This window comes from Mastigoproctus giganteus, chromosome 14 (assembly GCF_048544385.1).
Source record: "Mastigoproctus giganteus isolate SK-2022 chromosome 14, ASM4854438v1, whole genome shotgun sequence".
NCBI classification, from domain to species: Eukaryota; Metazoa; Arthropoda; class Arachnida; order Uropygi; family Thelyphonidae; genus Mastigoproctus; species Mastigoproctus giganteus.
Window position 1 is genome coordinate 79,302,380 of NC_143588.1, and position 21,980 is coordinate 79,324,359.

Sequence of the window (21,980 nt, forward strand, 5' to 3'; positions counted from 1 at the left end):
GTATGTTATCTAAATGATAACACCCCTCCATCTCTCTCAAAGTATTTTTCACATACTGGAAAACAGAAATCAGTAAAAGCCCATTTATCTGGACTCAGATAATTGGAACATTCGAGCAGCCAGCATTTATTGCAGCCAGTTTGCTTTAAAATTTCAGAGTTGGCCCCACCACTCAGTTGTATTGGACAAATTCTCAGAGAAATTTTGCAAATACTGCCAGTAGATGTGTTAGTAGTTGCATCTAGAGATTGCAACTTGCATTTTTTTTTATTGCAAAAAAATTTAACATCTTTGGAAATAGTTGATAACAACTTGTGCATCATGTAGTGGAGAAAGAAGGAAGAGAGTTGTGTTAACTAACTTAAACAATTAGAGGTTTGGCAAGCAACTAGAAGGCTAGAGCAATAACAACTGATAACAGAATTTAATGTCAGTTCAAATATGTTGATTAAAGGGGACCATTATGTGTTTCTTAACACATTCAATGCTGCTGACACACATGCATCAAACAGCACTGAAGTAATCTGCCAAAATGCATACGTGTGGTCACTCTTAAGTGGTTAATAAACGAGTCCTGTAAAAGTAAGGGTCAGCTGAAATAAACAACTATTTGATGTCAGCACAATGCCTGAACACTGCACTATTTGTAACAAACTCTTGATTTTTGTTTATAGTTAACTATGTGCTCTAAAGATTTGGTATACAGTTTTATTTGTTCTTCGCTTGCGTTAAGGTTAATTTATGTACAAGGAAAAATTACTCATAAAATTTTAAAGTTTGTTCTGATTTACAGCTCGGCATAAAAGTAAATGTTCACTTTAGCCACCAGGAATTAGAGACTTTAACCATTATTTTTAGACACATTAAACGAGTTACTCCTCAACATTCAAAAAATCGTGGCACATTGAACTCACCCTTGCAAATACAAGTGGCAGTGAGAATTTTAATGTTTTTTTTATGAAACCCCAAGCACAAGAGGTATCAGAACCTATAGCACTTAGTACAATGCAGGCTGAAGGTTCAGAAGATACTTGTTGACATTAGACTTAATTTCTGTAGATTATAATTTTAAGGAAATATATATGAAGGGAGGTTGTTACAGAAAACGTAGGTTGAAGAAATAAATGTGGAAAAATAAGTTTTTTCAGTTAGTGTTAAGTTGGACAGTAAAAGGATGCTGATTGGTTGCAGCAAGTGTTCAGACCGGTTTGGAAGAGAGACAGTAAGAATTATGGAAGCCGATTCAGAAGAACACTGCCCGTGAAAATATCTACAGAAAAGGCATGCAAAAGAAACAGAACGTCTATACAACAGAGTGGAGAGATGGTGTCAGAGATGTTCATTTCTGTCAAATGAGTCATTATAATATTAACCTAACTGCCTTCCTTTGAATGGAATTCTAGAAGTCTGCAAGAGGTTTTAGGGGCGTCATCCCAGATGTGGGAACAATATTCCATGCTACGACAGACTTTATTTGTATAGGGTGGGCAGATTCTAAAAAGAAAAATAATGATGAGAGCAAAGGAGGAAAGCTTTTTAGATGCAAAGGAAACAATATTTGTGATGTACTTATGCCAAGAGAGACTAGAAGTCAGGATAATCCCTAATAAATATATATGTGATATTGTATAGAAATCTGAGCATTACTGATGATAAGGAGCAGAAGACACCTTTTGCAAGAACTTATCTTTGCCCACAGAAGAATTATCTGGAGATCAGCATTTAGAATTAGCAGAGGCATATGATGTAAGAAAGCAAACTCATGCAGCATCAGTCAAAGTCAAAAAAAAAAAAAAACCCCTCCCATTTCACTTATTTATTCACCCCAAATGCTTGTCCAGCTCAGCCTTAAATTTATTTAAGCTATCAACTTCAGCAATAAGAGATGGGAGTCTGTTCCAGCATCAACTACCTGCTGGCTAAAGGCAAATTTCCGCACATCAATTCTACAACTGTCTTTCCTCACTTTGAATCTATTCCCCCTCAGTTTCTTAATCTGAGCAAGAGGAAGAATCCCATTAGCATTAGGTTTTCTCAATCCATTCAAGGCCTTATACTCCTCAATCAGATTACCTTGCATGTGCCTAGTCTTCAGGTGATGCAGTTTGCAGAATTTAATCATACAATTTTGTATGAGCATCCCTTTGTTCCTCTCACCAGTCTTGTTGCCCTTCTCTGTACTCTTTCTAGCAACTCTACATCCTTCCTAAAATGAGGCCTCCAGACCTGTACACAGTATTCAAGGTGTTGTCTGACCATTGCCTTGTACAACAGGATAATCACCTTGTCCCTGCTAGCAAAATTCCTATATATCATTGACAAGACTCCATGACCTGCTATGGCAGTCTCTCTGCACTACTCAGTGAACTTCATATCTGACTGCACAATTACCCCCAGGTCTTTTTCACTCTCCACTTCCCTGAGTGCAGTACCACACAGTTGGTACGTTTCTCTTGGGTTACTGTTACCCATATGCAGTACTTTGCATTTGTCAATGTTAAACTTCAGTTGCCACTTCTCAGCCCAGTTTCCCAACTTATCCAGATCCAGTTGGAGTAGAATACTGTCTTTACTGTCATTAACAACCCTGCCAACCTTTATATATCATCTGCAAACCTGGACATTAAGCGTGATATACCCTCATCAATATCATTGATGAATACACAAAACAACAATGGGCCCAGCACCGAACCCTGGGGGAACTCCACTAGTCCAAGAAGAGCAGTGTCCATTGAAGAAATTGGTAGTGGATATTCGAGAAGTTGAAGCTGCTTGTGCAGAACAAGGTTTCTCAAACTGAAGGTGGAATGAACGTATACTATCTTCACCAAAACTATGGGTAGGAGGATTTCCAGTCAATGGGAGCTCACTTATATACAAGAACAGTGGTCCATTATACCTTCATAGGGCCCAAGGCAAAATTGAATTTAGGGGTCATCTAAAGATAGGCCCAAAGCTAAATGGAACCTGGGTCCCCCAAATTCCACTCAAAACATTATTTTTTTAATTAACTCAACTATTTAAGAAAGAACTAAATATAAAAACTTCATCAAAATTGGAAAAAAAACCAAAAAAACAAACAAACCCCAACACATAAGTTTCAAAATTGAACTTCAAGTAAAGTTCATTGAACTTGGCAGGTAAAAAGCTGTTTTCGATAAAACTCACTTAAAAAAAAATATTAGTAAAAAACAGCAGGGGATATTCGTGATGTTGTGGCAGACCCCAGGGTTTCCCCCATTAGCCGGTAAAAAACTGAGTTTTTGAAACAGTGATTTAAGCCTCCCCTCTCTGATCAGTGATCTGATTGCACAGAGTACCACCTTTGAAATGAAAGGAATTGTATAGTGAATAATCAAGACAGCTGAGATGAGAAGAAATTGAATCAGCCAATAATTGGGATTCTGTCAGAAAAAGTATTATTACAGCCATGTGGTGCAAGGAAGCCTGAGGCCAATGCTGCACCAGCAAAAAAAAAAAAATCCCATGTTACCCTGAGAGAGAGAGAGAGAGAGTAAAAGGGAATCACCAAGAAAGAGAAGAATAATGATATCCAGCTCAGGACCCTGGGTTTGCCAAGCCCATACCAGATGTGAGCCGCTTTGGCAATAATACTACAATTATGGTTTGGGTTATCTTTATAGTAAAGTTATACAAGAAGAGTTTGATAAACCCAGCTCTTCCTAAGCACAGAGCTACAACTGTATAATAATAACAACAACCTTATGTCTAAGCATCAAAACAAGAGGTGATCTGCCTTCTTGTCTTGGCAATTCGCTTCAGAGCTCTGCAGCTCCAACCTGTGACTGAACCACGATTCCAACCTGTTCAGATGGATCACAGGTCTTGCTCACTCTATTTGTCCGTCTCAATGTTATGCAATTTAAAATCCCCAAATATGCGTAAGATGTCCACGACATAAAACCCCGACACTTTATTTGGAGCAGTGACGAAAATATCGCTGCTATCAGCGCAAGAGATAAAAATTAAAACCGTTAACATTTTTTAATTGCTGCTTACCACAATATGGCAAATCTCTTAAGCACATGGGGAGGGATGTAATTACACAACCACCAAATAGCCAGTTTAAATTCCCAGCAGAGACGAGAAAAGAGAAATTAAAAACGTCGTGAAGTGTCCAACATAAAGACAAACACACAATGTGTGAGAAAATCACAGGTTCAGTCACAGGTCGGAGCTGTTAATGTTGCTGTAACAGCGCAACGCTAAAGTAAAGATTTATTCAATTTTTATATCTTTACTGCATAAAATCACACTTATTACAAAGAAATTCTCGATGTGGGGAAGACTAAGACTAATTTAGAAGACTAAGTGGAAATGGACATAATTGAGATTGGAACCGAGACCATGTACATATGTGAAATGAATAAGGAAGTGTTTGGGAGGTTTAGACCTTTTTGCAGATAAATTTGTTCTATTAGTTTGACTATTCATGATGTATTCAGTAGTAAGGAAAGGAGGGAAGGCCATGTTGTATGAAGTTTTTGGATTTGGTGTACACATGGCAAGAATATACCCAGCTCCTTGACATATTGTGGCCCCAACAATGCTCCTTCCAGTCACTACCTGGCAGAGTAAAGGCAGCGAGATTATACATTAGCTGATGTGGAAACCTCTTAGAGAGTTACCAATTGGTGACTGGCCTGCAAACACCATTTTAGATCTCGAAATGTAAGATTGGATCTCGCCATTATGTTCATCATAACCTCAAAATATATCAACCATACTGCATGATGGAAGAGATGGGGGTGTTTGCCAGAGCACACAATGCATAGTGAGTTTCCTCCCCCCTTCCATTATTTTTACACTCCTTCAGGCATCCTGCAGTAGTCATATTACTATTTTGGTGGTGCACACAACATTGTGTGTGTGTGTGACCAAGTGTCAATGCAATTTTTATATCCCCCTCTGGTACCTTTTGGCACTAAACTTTAGATTTATGTCATTTACCTTTTGATTATGTAAAAAAAGTTTGGTTGTTCATACCTGGTAAAGCATCTTGTTCCAGCTCTGCATCCACATTCCAATCATCTACAACAATCAAGTGGATTCTTATATTGTAATCCAGCAAACAAACCCATAGCTTTCTTTAGCCATGAAGGGATTTGTATATATATTTTATGTACCACAACAAACATATTTATTCATTACTTTTGGTTTAATTAAAAATTGCATCTTACAAAGGTAATAAATGCTGCCTAGCATGTCTTGTCAAAATTGTGGTATATAGCTGCCATTGTGGCCAACTTATTTTGCACATTGCATGAATATTTAGCCCCTTCAACCCCAGCTCACATAACAGAAACCCATTTGAACTCTGCACCTGGGAGACCCTCTCCCTTCTTTTGGTTTTTATATAGCTCTTATAAGTCCCTACAGTATCCTCTTGTCTTGAATTATAACTACTATCACTATGCTGTAATCATTGCTTGTGTAATCCTCCTTTAGGAACCTAGTTGTAAAAAAGAGATAAAAACTGTTGGAACACTGAGTTTTTTTTTTTTTTTTTATTAAGTTCAGCTTAAAAGAATAACCTTTAATTAACATTTTTTTTTTGAATGTGAAGAGCTACAAAAGAAATAAAAATAAAAAAAAAATTTTAAATACAGAAATTAATAAAACAAACAGAAAGAAAAGAAACAAGTCATAAAATCAAATGTAAGAAAGCACAGGTTACACAAAATCCTAGATAAATATACTTCCAGACTGCAGGAGAATTCATAAAAAAAAAGTTGATAACAGTATATGTCAAGGCCACATTAAGTATTTCATATAACTTCCAAAAAATGAGCATTTATTATTTTTTTTTTGCCAATCACAGAAAAGAACACGAACACACTTCTGTGACTGGCAAAAAAAAAAAAAAAAAAAAAAAGTGATGATAATCAAAGAATATATATATATATATATTCTTTGTTTTAAATGAAGAGATAAAAAATGTATATAATATAAATCTAATCTGATAGTTTAGGCTGGCCTTGTATACCATTTGAGTAAAATTTAAATTCAAAGGGCTCATCAGAAATTCTGAATGCACATGCTAAATTGAAAATGTTTCAGAAAATAGCTAGATGTAATCACTGTTTTTTATACCTTAAAAAGATATGGCATAAAGTTAAAACAAAACAGATGACTAAAAAAAAAAAAAAAAAAATTGATGAAACTAACACCAGAAAAGGTGGCTGCTTTGGATACCTACAAATTATCATGATACTCTATTCAATGTGTAATGTATAAAGTAGTTCTTAATCAGGTTGCTTAGAGAGTGGGGCAGGCTAAGGCAGATTATGAAAGGAATTTTGCAAGAGGCCTAAGAATAAAAAGTTCTCTACACATGTGAACATCAAAAGGAAAGGAATAAACTATACTGTCACACTACAGGGGAGCAGTGTAGGCAGTTCAGAAGGTGGCTGATAAGCTGAAATTTTTTTTTCCATATACATTCACACAAGACTGTACTTTAATGGAAGGGAAGAGAAGGCTGAGTTCAGCTAACAGAGAAGATATGTGCAATCATCTCTCACATACATAGGAAAGTGGGGTCAAGAGTGATCTATGAAAATACAGATAATAAAAATGACTTCTGGGAGAGGAAAAATGAAAATTTTCCTTAAGGTGTAGTCTACATCGAAGGACAGGATGACGGAGTAAATAGAGATGGTTAAGTGGTAGAATACAATGCTTAAAGGAGCGTGCTATTAATGAAAGCAAAATTACAAATAAGTCCCTCAGGATTCTGTGCATCATTTAGTTTTCATTAATGATATTGGTTTACATTAAAATTTTCTGATGTTAAGTTAAACAGAGCCGTTACTCCTTCAGTAGTTGCATGCGTTTATGGATGACGACTATTATCCTCCAATTTAAATTTATTTTTTTGCAGTTGCAGATCTCATTCTTTTAACTTCATAACAGGTGTTCTATTCAGAAACATTATCAGGAAAAAGTATTGCCATACGTAACTCAAGGCTGATAGAAAATGTGCTAGAATTTCACATACGTCAAACAAAGATATTGATTTACAAGATATGCTTATCAGACCCATACATTTTGAAGAAACATTTATATTGAAGAATATCTGCATTGCAATCCATTAGAGTAAAAATAAATATAGTATTTCTAGACAAAAAGCTAATTTTCAAGAGCAACATTATAAAACACTATTATTATTTCAAACCACATTAAAAAAAGTAAAGATTTACAAGAAATTTAAATATTAAATGATGTAGAGGTTCTTTCAATTGAATTTTTTCCTATCAATAAGTATAAAAAGATTGATTCAGTTCACATTATTAGCACATAACAAGAAAATTCACTAAAAACACTTTTTTAGTGTTGTTTGATTCAGTAGTAACAAATGATGCAAGAAGCCTCAGAAGCTGCAATTTGCAGAACTAAAGCCTTTCTAGGTAAGAGCACACTTTTTTTCCTTTTAACAATCTGGCTGCCCTTCTATGCACCCATTCCAGCAAATCTACATCCTTCCTAAAGTGAGGCATCCAGTCCTGTATACAATATTCAAAATGTAAAATAACCATGGCCTTGTACAAAGGGATAACACCTCCTTACTCCTGTTAGCAAAGTTTCTGTATATCACTGACAAAACCATATGAGCTGACCTGGCAGCAGGTCTGCACTGCTCAGAGAATTTCTTATCTGACTAACAATTACTCCAGATCTTTTTCATTTTCCATTACCCCAAGTGTAGTATCACACAGTTGATAAGTTACTCTGAGATTACCACAATCCATACGCAGCACCTTGCATTTGTCAATTTTAAACTTCAATTGCCCTTTCTCAGCTCATGACCCAATTTTCCTAGATCTTGTCGCAGTAGCTCTACCTGATTACTGTCGTCAATCACCCTGCCAACCTTGGTATCATCAGCGAACTTTGACATTAAGCCTGATATACCTTCATTAATATTTGACAACAGCGGGCTCAGCACTGAACACTGGGGGCCTCCACTGATAACATGAAAAGCAGTGCCCATTGAACACCACCTTGTCCTCTTCCACTTAACCATCTCTTTATCCATAGCAGTAAAGTGCCCTTAATGCCACATTGCTCCAGTTTATACAGAAGTTTTTTTTTAATGTGCAACAGTATCAAAAGCCTACCCAAAATCCAAGTACTGTATATATCAAAATTATTTTTTGCATTCAGTTTCTTGGTCACTGCATCATAATAACCTGTCAGTTGGTTAGACAAGAGACTGCCCCTTAGCAAATCCATGCTGTGACTGCAGTGTAATTGCATTCCTGTCCAGATGGTCCCCGCATTATTTCTTTAACTGACTTTATTTTTCCTGGAACAGATGTTAAGCTAACAGATCTGTAATTACTCATGTCACCTTTTGATCTCCCTTTATGAATTAGGGATACATTTGCAGTCCATAGGGACCTTCCCCAAATCCAAAAATGCTGTCATAATTATGGCTAAGGATTTGCTTACCTTCTTTGCTGCCTCCCTTAATATAACTGGATAGATACCACTACCTCAGGTGCCCTTTTGATGTGAAAACATCTATAGCAGCACCTAACAACAGAATGTAACAGAAGTGTAATGGAAATGATGCTAACTCAGTTGATTCAGTAGCGTAAGTAGTGTGCACGAGCATAAAACGTCACAACCATACTATTCTACAAATGGATTTCGCTAACCTCTTCCAAGCCAAGGATGTTTTCACATAAAACATATTTCATGCATACAGGGTACACACGCTTTAATTTTTTTTATGTTTAGCTTCAACATTTCTCTTCTACTTTCTTCTCAGTTATCACAAAATTTAGTTCCCTGTTAGAGTTTGATAAACTTCTGGCATTCCCTTCTCTAAAGAATTCATGTGTGAATGTAGATTCAAAATACCTATTCAGTTTTTCAGCAACAACAGGATCATCAACAGTTTTAAGCCATCAATAAGGGGACCAAATGTGACTCAATCCCTTCCTTCTACTGTTAACAGAAGTCATTATTCATGACTTCTTACAAAGAATATCCAAAGCTAATTACTAGTTGTGTTAGTAATAATTCAGCCCAGTAGTAAGGATTATGAATACACATAACAAAAGTTGCTTCCAATCAGAAGTCCCTCCCTCCCCAACACATCAGCCTGGCTGCTCATTATTCTACACACTTATTCACCATTCAGCACAAGGTTGGTAAAAAGTTACATACGGTAATGAGGGATGAAACTGCTCCATAACCAGTAAATAATGCCTTCAAGTTTTTAATGAATAATGGATTCATCTGGTTGGAATACCAAGTTATTCACCTTGGTATTCCAACTTGCCATTTTCTCCCTACCTTAATCAGCTGGAGGATGCTTTCCTCCTTCCTCTTCTTTTCCTACCTGCTTTACTCCCCTCTTAAACTATCTCCCTCACTCACACTTGACATTTATTTTACTTCGGCTTCTCCAGAAAGCTTAGGTGACTCTCAGGGATGCCTAGCCGGCACATTATCTCCCTATGTCCTGGCCCGGCTCCCCATGTCTGGCATGGTAAATAGGGGTCAGTGGTGTTCACACAGGCCCCTAGGCTAAGAGGCCAGATGAACAACGTAACCCTATACAGAAACAATAGGAATCTTCATTCCATCCAGCAGCACATTTACTTACCATTACCCAAGCTTGCTGCACCATTAGCACACCTGCCCTTCAAGTACTGGCATGGTGCCGTGCCATGCCACTCGACCTCGAAGCTATTGCCAGGAGGTTTGTTACTGCTTCAGGAAATCTCTTCTGGCAACAATACTCAACTTCAACGCCGGACCCAACCAATAATTGGAAACAAAAGATGTATACTCACCTCAATGAAACTTGGCACGACAACTGGAATACCACCCCTAAATCTCTTTGTAACCAACCTAAAGGGTTGGTTACAAAGAGATTCATTCCCAAAGTCACCATCACCTTCTTGTAACCACCCCCTTGGTTTTCACCAGGTCTCTATGCCACTTATCTTCTTACGGGACATGGCTCACCAAACCAGAGGCTTGCCGACCTGGGCCTCAACCAAGTCCATCCTGTGTTTGTGGTATCCCCGAGGCCTGGGAACATGCTCTAATACTGAAAATTACCATCCTTTCAGAAGCATCATGCTGGCGAACCTCTACTCTCTTTCACATGGAGATGAAAATTTTTTCATCATAGGTGAGCAGCACTACAAAGAACCCTACATATTTCCATAGGCAGCATTGACACAGGTTTTTTTCTATCTAGAAACTTTAAAAAGTTTTTTTTTTTTTAACTAGAAAAGTTATATATATAAAAAAAAAAAAAAAACAGCAACTGCAGCACAGGCCACATTGCCCTACCTTGGAATTTTCTCCACAACCTAAGATTCTGCTACAACATCACCTTACCAATGGATTTACACCCACCTTCCTGGTTAACTGGAAATGAGAACTCTGCAGAATTGCTCTTCGGGGCACAGAATCTGTTGACCTGTCATGGTTTCCTGTTTTGCCAAGTGCAGATAACATCAGGCTTGCCAGATGTGGGATACAAATCTGGTGCTCACCTTTGCAGACCTCCCTTGTTCTGTAAGCTGTCTTTCTTTCCCAGGGGTGATTCCTACCTCTCCCTTCCCACCTCTTATATCTACTGGAGGATGCCTTCTTTGACTCCACCATTTGTACTATCTTCCCCACTCTTTCCTTTTTTACTTGGTTTCCTTCCAGAGCTCAAGCAACCTTGAGACCAGTCAGAGTATGATGGTCATCCTGGTTCACCTCCCAGGGGTGGTGGCAGGCAACATCCCATGGTCAATCAGCCAGAGACATAACAATAGAACAACACAATACTATATAAACCAGGCACTACACTTTTTCCTGGCTTTTCCAGTAGTTCTGCATTTCATCACAGTACACATGGCACCTGATCCTAACCACTGTGCCACCACACAAACCACATTTCACTCACACTATCTGGCCTTTACAGGGTACTGCATTCAACACAAGAGCAATGATTTTGGAGTTGTGGGAAACCACCTGACTATATTGTACACTATGATCTTTTTTACACAAACATTTGTATATTGTTCCTTCTACTTTGATTTGTCAGCCCCTCAGTGTTTTTCTGCTAAAGCTACCATCTTCACCTTCTAATAAAAAAATTAACCGAGGAATTGACTCACTTGTTCTTTTTAACGTCAGAAATTGTGGCCAACCCAACACCATCTTTTGGTGATTTTCTTTCTAGATTCTCCCCTTTTCAACAAATTATTTCTACTTTGTCTGCCATTGTAAGGTGTTTTTGTTTACTTAAACATTTAAAATTTTTTTGTATCTGTGAAAATTAGAATTGGCTTGAAAAAAAAAAAAAAAAAAAAAAATCATGTGGGATGACTTAGTGAGTGGAGAAGGTTTATTATTATTAGCCATGTAGTACAGGGAAGCCTGAGGCTTATGCTGCACCAGCCAAAAAAAAAAAAAAAAAAAAAAAAAAATTTTGAGTTATCCTGAGAGAGAAAGAAAAACAAGGGAATTGCCAAGAAAAAGAATAATGATATCCAGCTCAGGACCCTGGGTGTGCCAAGCCCATACTCGCCAGCTGTGAGCAACTGGGGTTATGCAAAGACTAAGTCCACATTCGTTGGCTGCAGTGATTCAGTTAATTGGCACTTCAGATAATCGCTATTCTATTGTATTAAAACTGGCAAACTGAAATACTACTCTTATAATTCAAGCCAAGTTGTTTTATCTTTGACGTTCTAAACCACTGACACACACACACAGAGAGAGAGAGAGAGAGAGAGAGAGAGAGAGAGAGAGAGAGAGAGAGAGAGAGAGAGAGAGAGAGAGAGAATCCCAATGTTTAGAAATATTTTCGAAATTCATTGATCACGTGTACCCACCATACTTTAGGTTTGATTATTTTTGTTTTGGATCATACAGCAAAAAATCTTAAATTTGCTTTTTATGTCACATAAGATTAAAATTATTAATAAGTACTGTATATTCTTTTCCAGAAAAGGTATGCAATCATAGAAAGATTAGTGAAAAAAAAAATTTTTTTTTTTCATGATGTAAACTTTTTTCAACCATTTTTTTTTTTTTGGATATTTTCATTAATGGATATTATTTCACACAGACACAAGGTATTTAAAAATTACACCAGCAAAATCATAAGGGAAGTTCTAAATAACAAAACATGCAAAATTGTTCATACAAGCATTGTGTGTAATTTTGAATGGTTACAGAGCTATGGCTGTTTGCATTTCAAACATTACTCAGGAGTTTTGAATGGAAAAAATAATAAATAAGAACAAGTGGACATGTATCCAGTATGAAAACATGTTACTCAGTATGGTTCTTGTTACTTTAATTTTTTTTTATTCGAAACTCAATATAAATTTTTTAAAATTCAAATAGCCAAAGCTACATAACTATTCAGAATCAGGCAAGCTTATACAATTTTTTTTTTTTAAACTGTTTTGGTACATAGAAGGAAGTACCTCCAGCTTAAAATCTCTACCTCATTGTGTCAAATTCATCTACTGACCTCCCAATTCAACTATCAACATGGAACACTGATTTCGTCTTTTTCAAGCCCGACTTTCTTTCTTAGGTGTAACTTTCCTAACAGTGGGGTAATTTTCCTTCGCGATTTTAATGTTCACAACCCCAGCTGGCTTCACTTTTCTAGTCACAAGGACCCAGCTGGTAAAGATGCTGAGGCTTTTGCAATTACTAATGACCTCACACAGATTGTTCATCTACCTACGAGAACATCGTACGATCCTAACCAAACAGCCAACATGCTTGATCTTTTTCTCAAAAACAACCCTTCCAAGAACACAGTCAAGGTGTGGTCCTCTAGACACCTCAGATCACAACTTGGTGATGGTTTCTTCTCCAATGGAGCCTTTCTCAACCTCGTATTGTTTGGAACTACAAGAATGCAAAATGGGATGATCTGATCTGTGACATTTCTTATTTTTCTTGGTTGGATTACTGTTTAAAATCTTCTGATGTCAATGTCTGCTCAGATGTGTCAGTGAAATTATTCTTATAGGGATGAAACTCTTTATTCCACACTCCACCTTAAAATCTCATCCTTTATCTAAACCTTGATTTTCTAATAAACGTGCTAAAGTTGTTCAAGATAATGTTGCATATTGTAATTGGCTTACATCCAAATCTCCAGATACATTTTCTGCCTACACCAACTGTAAAAACTTTCTTTGTAAAAAATCAGTCCAAACTAGATTTCAAACAGGCTACAAGTAGAAATCTGCTTTTCATCTAAACGGTAGTCAAGCGCTGGTCTCTTGCCAAATCTATTAGTTGCAACTCTTGTCCACCTGTACTCCCACCTCCTGTAAAACTTGATGGTTCTACTGCCACCTCAGCTAAAAATAAAACTGATAATTCTACTTTTCTTCCAACTCTTGTACTGATAACTTTGGTAAACAACCTCCTTCACTGCCAGTAGACTCCAGTGGTCATCAATCAAAAGGATATCAGAAAAATTCTGAACAAATGTGATTCCAAGAAAGCTCCAGGTTCTGATGGTATTTCTTCACTTGTTCTCAAAACCTGTACTCTGGGCTTACACCTGTTCTGTATCACAATTTTACACATTCTTATTACACTGGTGTTTTTCTTTCTGCATGGAAATTTGCTAATATCCAACCAGTTCCTGAAAAATGTGACATATCCCTCCCATCCAATTATCATCCCATTGCACTTCTCTTTCTAAAGTAATGGAGAAATCCATTATCTGCCAACTCCTAAACTACCTTGACACCTTTAATCTGATCAATGATCACTAATATGGTTTCTGTCGGTGTCGATTTACTGATGACATGTTGGCTTCCATTACCTATCTATGAACAAATCCAATGGAAAAGTGGGTATCCAATTTTCTCTTGAACCGCTCACTGCAAGTGATGGTAACTGGCTCTCTATCATCTAATTCCTCCACTAATGCTGGTGTTCCCTAAGGTTCAATTCATTCTCCCAATCTTTTCCTTGGTCGAGATGCAGATGCAATGTGCCATCATCAGCAAATCTGATGATGGCACATTGCACCTTCCAGTTTGGGAAACTATGACCTTTACAAATAGCTTCAACTTCTTGAATATTCACTACTAATTCCTTAAATGTTGATCCAGATCATTCTTCATTGGAGCATTAAAACTCAGTCCTGTCTTACATCTCACAAAATCTTTTATGCCTATGCTCATCTTCGATACACTCAGATCTCTAAACAAGATCACATATATATCTACCCTGACTTCTAATGTCTCTTGTCATAAGCATATCACATATATTTCTTCCTCTGCATCTAATAAATTGGGTTTCCTCTTTCACTCCCAGTGTTACATTTCTTCTAAATTTACTCTGTATAAATCTCAAGTCCACTCTACCATGGAATATTTCTCCCATAACCTCTCTTAGACTTCTAGACTCCAAAAGAGGATAGTTAGGTTAATTAATGCCCCATCTCTGACAAATGCTTGTACTCACTCTCTCTCAGAGACATTCTGTTTCTGCTGCATGCCTTTTCAATAGATACTTCCATAGGCACTGTTCTTCTGAATTGTCCCTTTCTCTTCCAAACCAGTCTGACTAGTGCCACAACAAGTCAGCATCCTTTTACTGTCCAACTCACAGAACCAAGTTTTCTAATTTCTCATTTATTCCTTCAACTTTCATTTTCTGCAACAATCTTTCCCTCACACATATATCTGAAAAATTACAATCTACAGAAATTCAGTCTAATGTCAAGTATCTTCATTCATCTTCTCAACCTTCAACACATTCATAGTAATAAGCACTATAGGTTCTAATAACTTTCATTTTTTTGCGGTTCTCATAAAAAACAAAAAGAAAAAAAAAAAAAGTCTTGTTTAATTTAAAAACATCACATACACGCAAAACACTCAATGTAATCGGATTCTTTTAAATGAAGTTTCCTGCTCGCTACTAACAACATATTGACAGCTCTGGTATTCCACATTTATATTTTGTAAAGTTCTGATGTTCTGTCATGTTTTACAAATATTCACCTTTATATGGCATTCTTTAACAATTATATCTTCCCATACCTATAATAAAGTTTAGCTATCCACATTAAAATCAGTTAGTACTGAATAAGAATAAATACCTTCTAGAGATTTTGAATTTCTTGAGCATCAAAAAAGGGCTGACCATCATATTTACAACAGATGAGGGAACCCTATGTTCAAAACAGAGGTTTCTCTCTCTGACATATCCTTTAATTTCTTTTCTGCCCTTTGGCCATCTACCTACTGGTAAAGGAAAAGAACCAGTCAATGTTTTCTTGCCTCTTTTATAAGGCTCAGTTTACATTAATTATTAAATCATGGTAATATAAATCCAAGAAAGAAAATTCCTGTCTAATTTTTTCACCAGCAAGGTCTTTCAGGGCATTTTTAAATGAGCCTACAAAAAAAAAAAAAAAAAAAAAAAGGTAATGAGTTTTAATATACCTGTGTAAGGAAAATGAGTGAAGAATTATGAGAATTTTGTTCTATTTGTTTGGTACAGTTTATGCGCTTTTGTCAGCTAGACTACATATCCAACTAAATTTAATGTGGTACAATATTTCCATGTTTACCCTCTAAAATTATTATTATAAAAAAATTTCTTAGAAAATATCCAGCTAAAAGAAAGGATTCAAACAATTGTATCACAGGAATTATCTTCCTATTTATTATCAGGAAGAATTTAGATAATCATATTAGTCTTATACAGAACAAAAATATTTTTTAATATTTTCAATTGCTTTTTGCTACAAGGTTTTTTTTTTTTTTTCATGCCTTTGTTACTTTCATATTGGACACTTTTCCTGCCATTCTCACATATTTTAAACAACCTGACCTGCAAACAAATCCAACGTTGCCGTGAAGCTAATAATGGATAAGTTTTTCAGTTTTAAGTCGCGAATAGCTTAAATGTTCATATGACTACACTTATGGAAGATATACAGTATACGCTATTACTCATTCAATAATAAGCTTTATAGGCTAATGAAACAAAACCTGCCATTTATAATTGCGCTACACAACAATAATTCACTTCATATTCATGCTGCGTGAATAAATATTTAAAAATTAAAACCAATTTATCTGAATTAAAGTTCATTTCTAAGTCAGGAAACAACAACTTTCTCGTTCAGGATACAGCGACCTCGAAATGGAAGACTGATAAAGAACGGAGAACGTCGTCTATAGTTTCAAGGTAGTAGAAATTGGGTTTACACATTTTCATAATGGCTAATGTAAAGGGAAGTTTACTTACTGATTTTTCGCTACTCATTGAAGAAAAAAGGTATTGGGAAAATCCAGCGCACACACTCACACGATTTCGAACGATACTACGCTCGACACAAATGGTAGAAGCTCCTCCTAACTACCAACGAGACCGAAATGGTCGCCGTGTCTGACGTCAGGGTGTGTTGTAAGGTAGATATAGAATTAGTGTGTTGCCTGTTGGTATTTAGCCTCGGTAGCAGCCTATTTGACAGGTGGTCACCATCTGATCATGGATAAAATACTGTATGCGCTACCAGATTTCCTTTCTATTATGTTCTTCGCTCATTTTGTTTATTTAATATGTTATTCAAAGTAATGCTTACAAAAAAAAAAAAAATCCATTTATAGCGGATGTTCACTGTAAATTATAATGGTTACAAAATAGGTAAGTCAGAGTCCAAAAATCATGCCTTCATTTAATCGGTCATTTTTTCCCCCACATGAGGTATACCAACAAAATTCATGCTTCTTTGTTTTATAAAAAGTTCATCCTTGTAGTTTATTGTTACTGTAGCTGAAAATTCATTCTGGAATTTGGTAACTCGGAAACCTTTCATACTCACTCTAATTGTTAACGAAATTAATTTAATTTTTAATAAGAATTGGGAGAAATAAGCAATTAAGAATAATATCTATTGCTTCCAAATGCTTTTTTGTGTATTCCTTCCCCTTTTATTACATAAAAACAGCAAATATTAGAGATTTTGGCTAACATTAAATTTTATTATGAGATATGCACATTTTAATAGCAAATGGAGCAATAAATTCTTGCATTCATTTCATTAACCATAGTGTTAACCTTGTATAGGTCCTGCTATGTAAACCACAAATATAATATTGTAACTGTGCTATCATGAGTTATGTTGAATTATATTTTTAATATTTAAATAAAGCTTACTTAAATAGAAATAAGCTTTTAAATTATTTCCAAAATATTTTAGTCCCAGTAATTCAATAAACAGAATAACAAGTATGTATTAGGAAGTACCAATTGCAGAGTCACTTTAATAATGGTAGGCTTTGTATATATTAATCTACACAGTATATATACTGTGTAATTAGCATATATTCCCTCTTTGTATATATTAATCTCTGCATCTTTCCAGTGAACATGTTTTTTTTGTCAGTGAGTGATAACTTTTCCTCTTTTTTTTCTTTTTAAGTAGTAGTAGTAGGGGCATGTGATGCAAGAGTATGAACTTATGTAGCATCAGCCAAAAAAAAATAAAAATTTCATACATCCATTCTCTCTAAAAGTTTGTAGAGTTCCTCCTTGAATTTATTTAAGTTATCAACTTCCACAATGACAGATGGAAGTTTCTTCCAGCAATCAACTACCCCCTGGCTAAAGACAAATTTCCTCGCATCTATTCTAAAACTGTCTTTCCTCACTTTAAATTTATGCCCCCTCAGGTTCGTAATCTGAGCAAGCAGAAGAATCCCATCAGAATTGAGCCTGCTCAACCCATTCAAGGTGTCATAGACCTCGATCTGATCACCTCACAGGTTCATAGTCTCCAGATGCTGCAGTTTTACAGAACTTAAGCCTTTCTTGGTAAGAGGGCCTCTCCGTTCCCCTCACCAGTCTTGTCACTCTATTCTGTAATCACTCAAGAAACTCTACACCCTTCCAAAAATGAGGCCTCCAGACCATCTGTATGCAGTACTCAAGGCAATGGCCTGACCATTGCCTTATACAAAGGGATAATCACCTCCATTTCCCTACTAGCAAAATTCGTGTATATCATTGACAAACCTGTTCTGGCAGCCTGTCTGCACTGTTCAGAAAAATTCATGTCTGACTGCACAATTACTCCAAGGCCTTTTTCATTTTCTACCATCCTAAGTGTAGGATGGTAGAAAATGTGGTAGTACCAACTACCACACAGTTGGTACTTTTCTCTGGGGTTACTTCTACCCATATGCAGTACTTTGCATTTGTCAATGTTAAATTTCAATTGCCACTTCTCTGCCCAACTTTTCTAGATCCTGTTGCAGTAGCACACTGCTATTATTGTCATTAATAACCCTGCTAACTTTTGTATCATCTGCATACTGGACATCAAGCCTGATATACCTTCATCAATATCATTGATAAATATACAAAACAACAGTGGGTCCAACGCTAAACCCTGGGGGACTACACTGATAAAATTAGTCCATGAAGAGCAGCATCCATTGATTTCCACTCAACCATCCTTTTATCCATTGTAGCAACTTGCCCTTAATACATACTGCTCCAATTTGTACAGTAGTTTTCCATGTGCAACAGTATCAAAAGCTTTCCTGAAATCCAAGTATTTGATATTAAAATGATTTTTTGCACCCAGTTCCTTTGTAACTGGGTCAAATTTGTCAGTCAAGACTTTCGCTTAACAAACCCATGCTATGTCTGAATTATTACTGCAGTCTTGTCTAGCTGATCCTGCAATGCTACTTTAAGCAGTGACTCTATTTTCCCTGGAACAGAAATTAAACTAACAGGTCTGCAATTATTCGTGCCACCCTTTGTGAATTGGGGATACATTTGCACATCTCCAGTCCACTGAGACTTCTCCTGAGTCCAAGGATGCTCTCATAATTATGGCTAAGGGTTTGCTTACTTCCTTTGCCACCTCCTTTAATATAAGTGGATAGACCCCAGGCGCCTTTCTTATATTTAAATTCAACAATTTCTCATCCAGTTTGCTCTCAATTATTACAAAATCATTAAGTTCCCTGTTAGTTTAATAAGCTTCTGTCCTTCACTTTTCTAAAGAATTCTTCATGTGCGAATGTAGATGTAAAATACTCATTCAGTTTGTCAGCTATCTGAGCAGGATCATCAACATCTAATCCCAGCTAATCTGACTCCCACTTTTGGATAAAGTCTGGGAGCTTCAGAAGGGTTTTTGACAGCAACTCAGATGAAGGAACAATATTTAAATTTAAAAAGGATGGCTGCAGGATTGATGTGCAGAAAATTTCTTTTCAGCCAGTGAGCAGTTTGTTGGAACAAATTACCATTTAGTGTTACATAAATTTATAGGAGAATTCAGACATATTATTAGAAGGGATGGACAAATTAGATGGTTAGTGTTTTTTTTTTTTTTTTTTTTTTTTGGCTGATGCAGCTTGCTTCCTTGCATTATTTGCCCCTTCTACTAACAATAATAATATTTTATGATAGGGCAGATTTGAGATTTAGACAGAGTAGGTAGATGTTCACAATAAAAATAACGTGCAGAAAGAGAAAGGAAAACAAAACTAGTTTTTCAATGCAAAGGATGCAATATTTGTGATGTTTATGTGAGAAAGATTAGAAAGAACATCAATAAATTTATGTGATCTTATTAGAAATTTGTGTGTTATTAAAGATTAATATAGGAGCAGCATTAGTATTGTGAATGATGTTACCGTCCTGAATAAGGTAAATGCTGGACGCGATCACAGAATGGTAAGATGTACACTTGATATAGATGTAGGAAAGGAAAGGAAAAAACTGACTCGAGTAAATAATACAAAGGTCTTTGAGATAACAGAAGAGGAGAAAAAGCAGTATGTACTGGAACTTAACAAGTTTGAGCTTCTGCAGACTGCTCAGGACCAAGATATCGATGAGGAATACTGAAACATTCTGAAAGTGATAAAGCCCAAGAAACCTTAGGGAAAAAGAAATCCAAAGAAGAAAAAATTAGTCAAGAAACACTTGTCATGATGAACCGAAGACGACAAATGAAGAGCAAGAAAAACACTGAGAGGGAGAAAATTGAGTATACTGAGTTATGCAAAGCCATTAGAAAGACACTCAGAGAGGACATAAGAAGATTTAACACAAGAAAAGTAGAACAAGCATTAAGGGAAAACAAAAGGATTTAAATCAGCAGCCATGAGCAGTAATACAGAAAGACAAATGATACTGAAACTGAAGAATAGTGATGGTGCTTATAAACAGCAGAGAAGGCATAATTCAAATAGCAGAAGACTACTATAGAGAATTATACAAGGAGCGAGGGAATGATGCCAGCAGTGGGGAAGATGGATTGCAAAGTAGCAACACATACGACATACCCAATATTCTTCCTGATGAGGTAGAACATGAATTGAAGAAAATGAAGAATCAGAAAGCCCCGGGGGAAGATGAAGTTACTGTAGAGTTGTTAAAATTGGGAGGAAGAGACATAACACAAAAACTGGCAAGGCTCTTCAAAAAGTGCATTAGAAAAGGTGTGACCCCTAAGCAGTGGAGTAATGCAATCATAGTTTTGCTGCATAAGAAAGGAGATAAATCAGAAATTGGAAATTATAGACCAATCAGCTTGTTATCCCACATCTACAAGTTGTTCACAAGGGTCATTACTAACAGATTAGAAAGAATACTTGATGAGAATCAACTGAAAGAACAAGCTGGCTTTAGGACAGGATTCTCAACTATGGATCACCTTCACATAATATCACAGCTAATGGAGAAAGCAAATGAATATAAAACACCATTATGCCTGGCATTTGTGGATTATGAAAAGGCATTTGACTCCATACAGCATAAGGCAATGTTTCTGGCACTGGAAAGACAAGGCATAGATACCCCATATGTTATGATTTTGAAGAAAATATATGAGAGTGCTACCTCCTTTATTAGACTAGACAAAGACAGTAGGAAAATTTTTAAAATCGAGAAAGGAGTTCGACAAGGAGACAATATCTCCGAAGCTGTTTACTGCTGCCCTTGAGGAAGCTTTCAGAAGATTAGACTGGTCGCAGAAAGGAGTCAATGTGAACGGAGAGTACCTAAACCATTTACGATTTGCAGATGACATTGTGGTCATAAGCCACAATCCCAAAGAATTAGAGGAAAAGTTGCTGGAAAGGCCTTCATCCTGCAGTGGATTGAAAATGGCTGATGATGATGATAGGAGCAGCAGGCTTTTTTGTGAGAAATAAGACAGGGCAGAGTTTTTTATAATTAAAGTCACCTAACTTTTATTCATCCTATTGTAGAATTACCTCAGTAATTCTACAATAGGATGAATAAAAGTTAGGAATTCAGTGAACTGGTGGTGTATATTTAAAAAATTGTAGCCATTTGTAAAGAGCATATGTTCTGAAACCGGAAGGTGGAATGTTGTTGATGCTAGTGGCAACACTTCAGTTGCCACTAGCATCAGCAACAGTAGTCAAGGTGGTGGGGGGGGATAAGCAGCTTAGCTGTGCTGGGCACATACATAGTGTAGAGGACCTGGACTGCTGCCATACACAGAAAAGAGTAGCTGCAAGGGAAAGGAGGGCACAGTGAGGCTGTTTGATGTGGAGTGGGGGGGGGTATGCTGACTCTTTTAACACCCTGATCAGTAAAACTACGAACAGGACTTCCAATCCTAAGAAGATTGGGCCTGTGTGAGTGGTGTCATTCATTTGGGGAAGTCTGGGTTCAATCTCTTTTGAGACTGTTGGAATTCTTAATAGCCTCTTCAGTCAGGGCTCTAGTCAGCCAAGCTCAGGTGCTGTGAGTTATTCTGTGTTTTCAGTCACACAACATGCTAATCAGCCCATATCTACACACCTGTACAGATACAATATAGCCAGTGCAAAATGATGCTAATGCTTTATATAAGTAATAATAACAACAACTGTTCATGGGCTGTGAAAAGACAAGTTTTAATTTTCCCATAAATAGTCACATTTTATGTATTAGTG

General features: G+C 36.5%; 1 protein-coding gene across 3 annotated transcripts in view; it reads right to left on the reverse strand.

Annotated features, from left to right (window-relative positions):
* The window catches only part of PRL-1 (protein-tyrosine phosphatase 4A family member PRL-1), a 71,080-nt gene extending 54,637 nt beyond the window's left edge, over positions 1-16,443 (reverse strand). For 2 of the 3 annotated variants that reach the window (XM_090388827.1, XM_090388825.1), the window contains exons 1-2: positions 16,294-16,443; positions 15,137-15,281 (exon numbers count right to left, since the gene is read on the reverse strand). The gene's annotated coding sequence lies outside the window, so the exon portion shown is untranslated. The remainder of the gene's footprint in view (positions 1-15,136; positions 15,282-16,293) is intronic. The other variant, XM_090388826.1, reaches the window with a different exon arrangement.
* Positions 16,444-21,980: the final 5,537 nt, after the last annotated feature.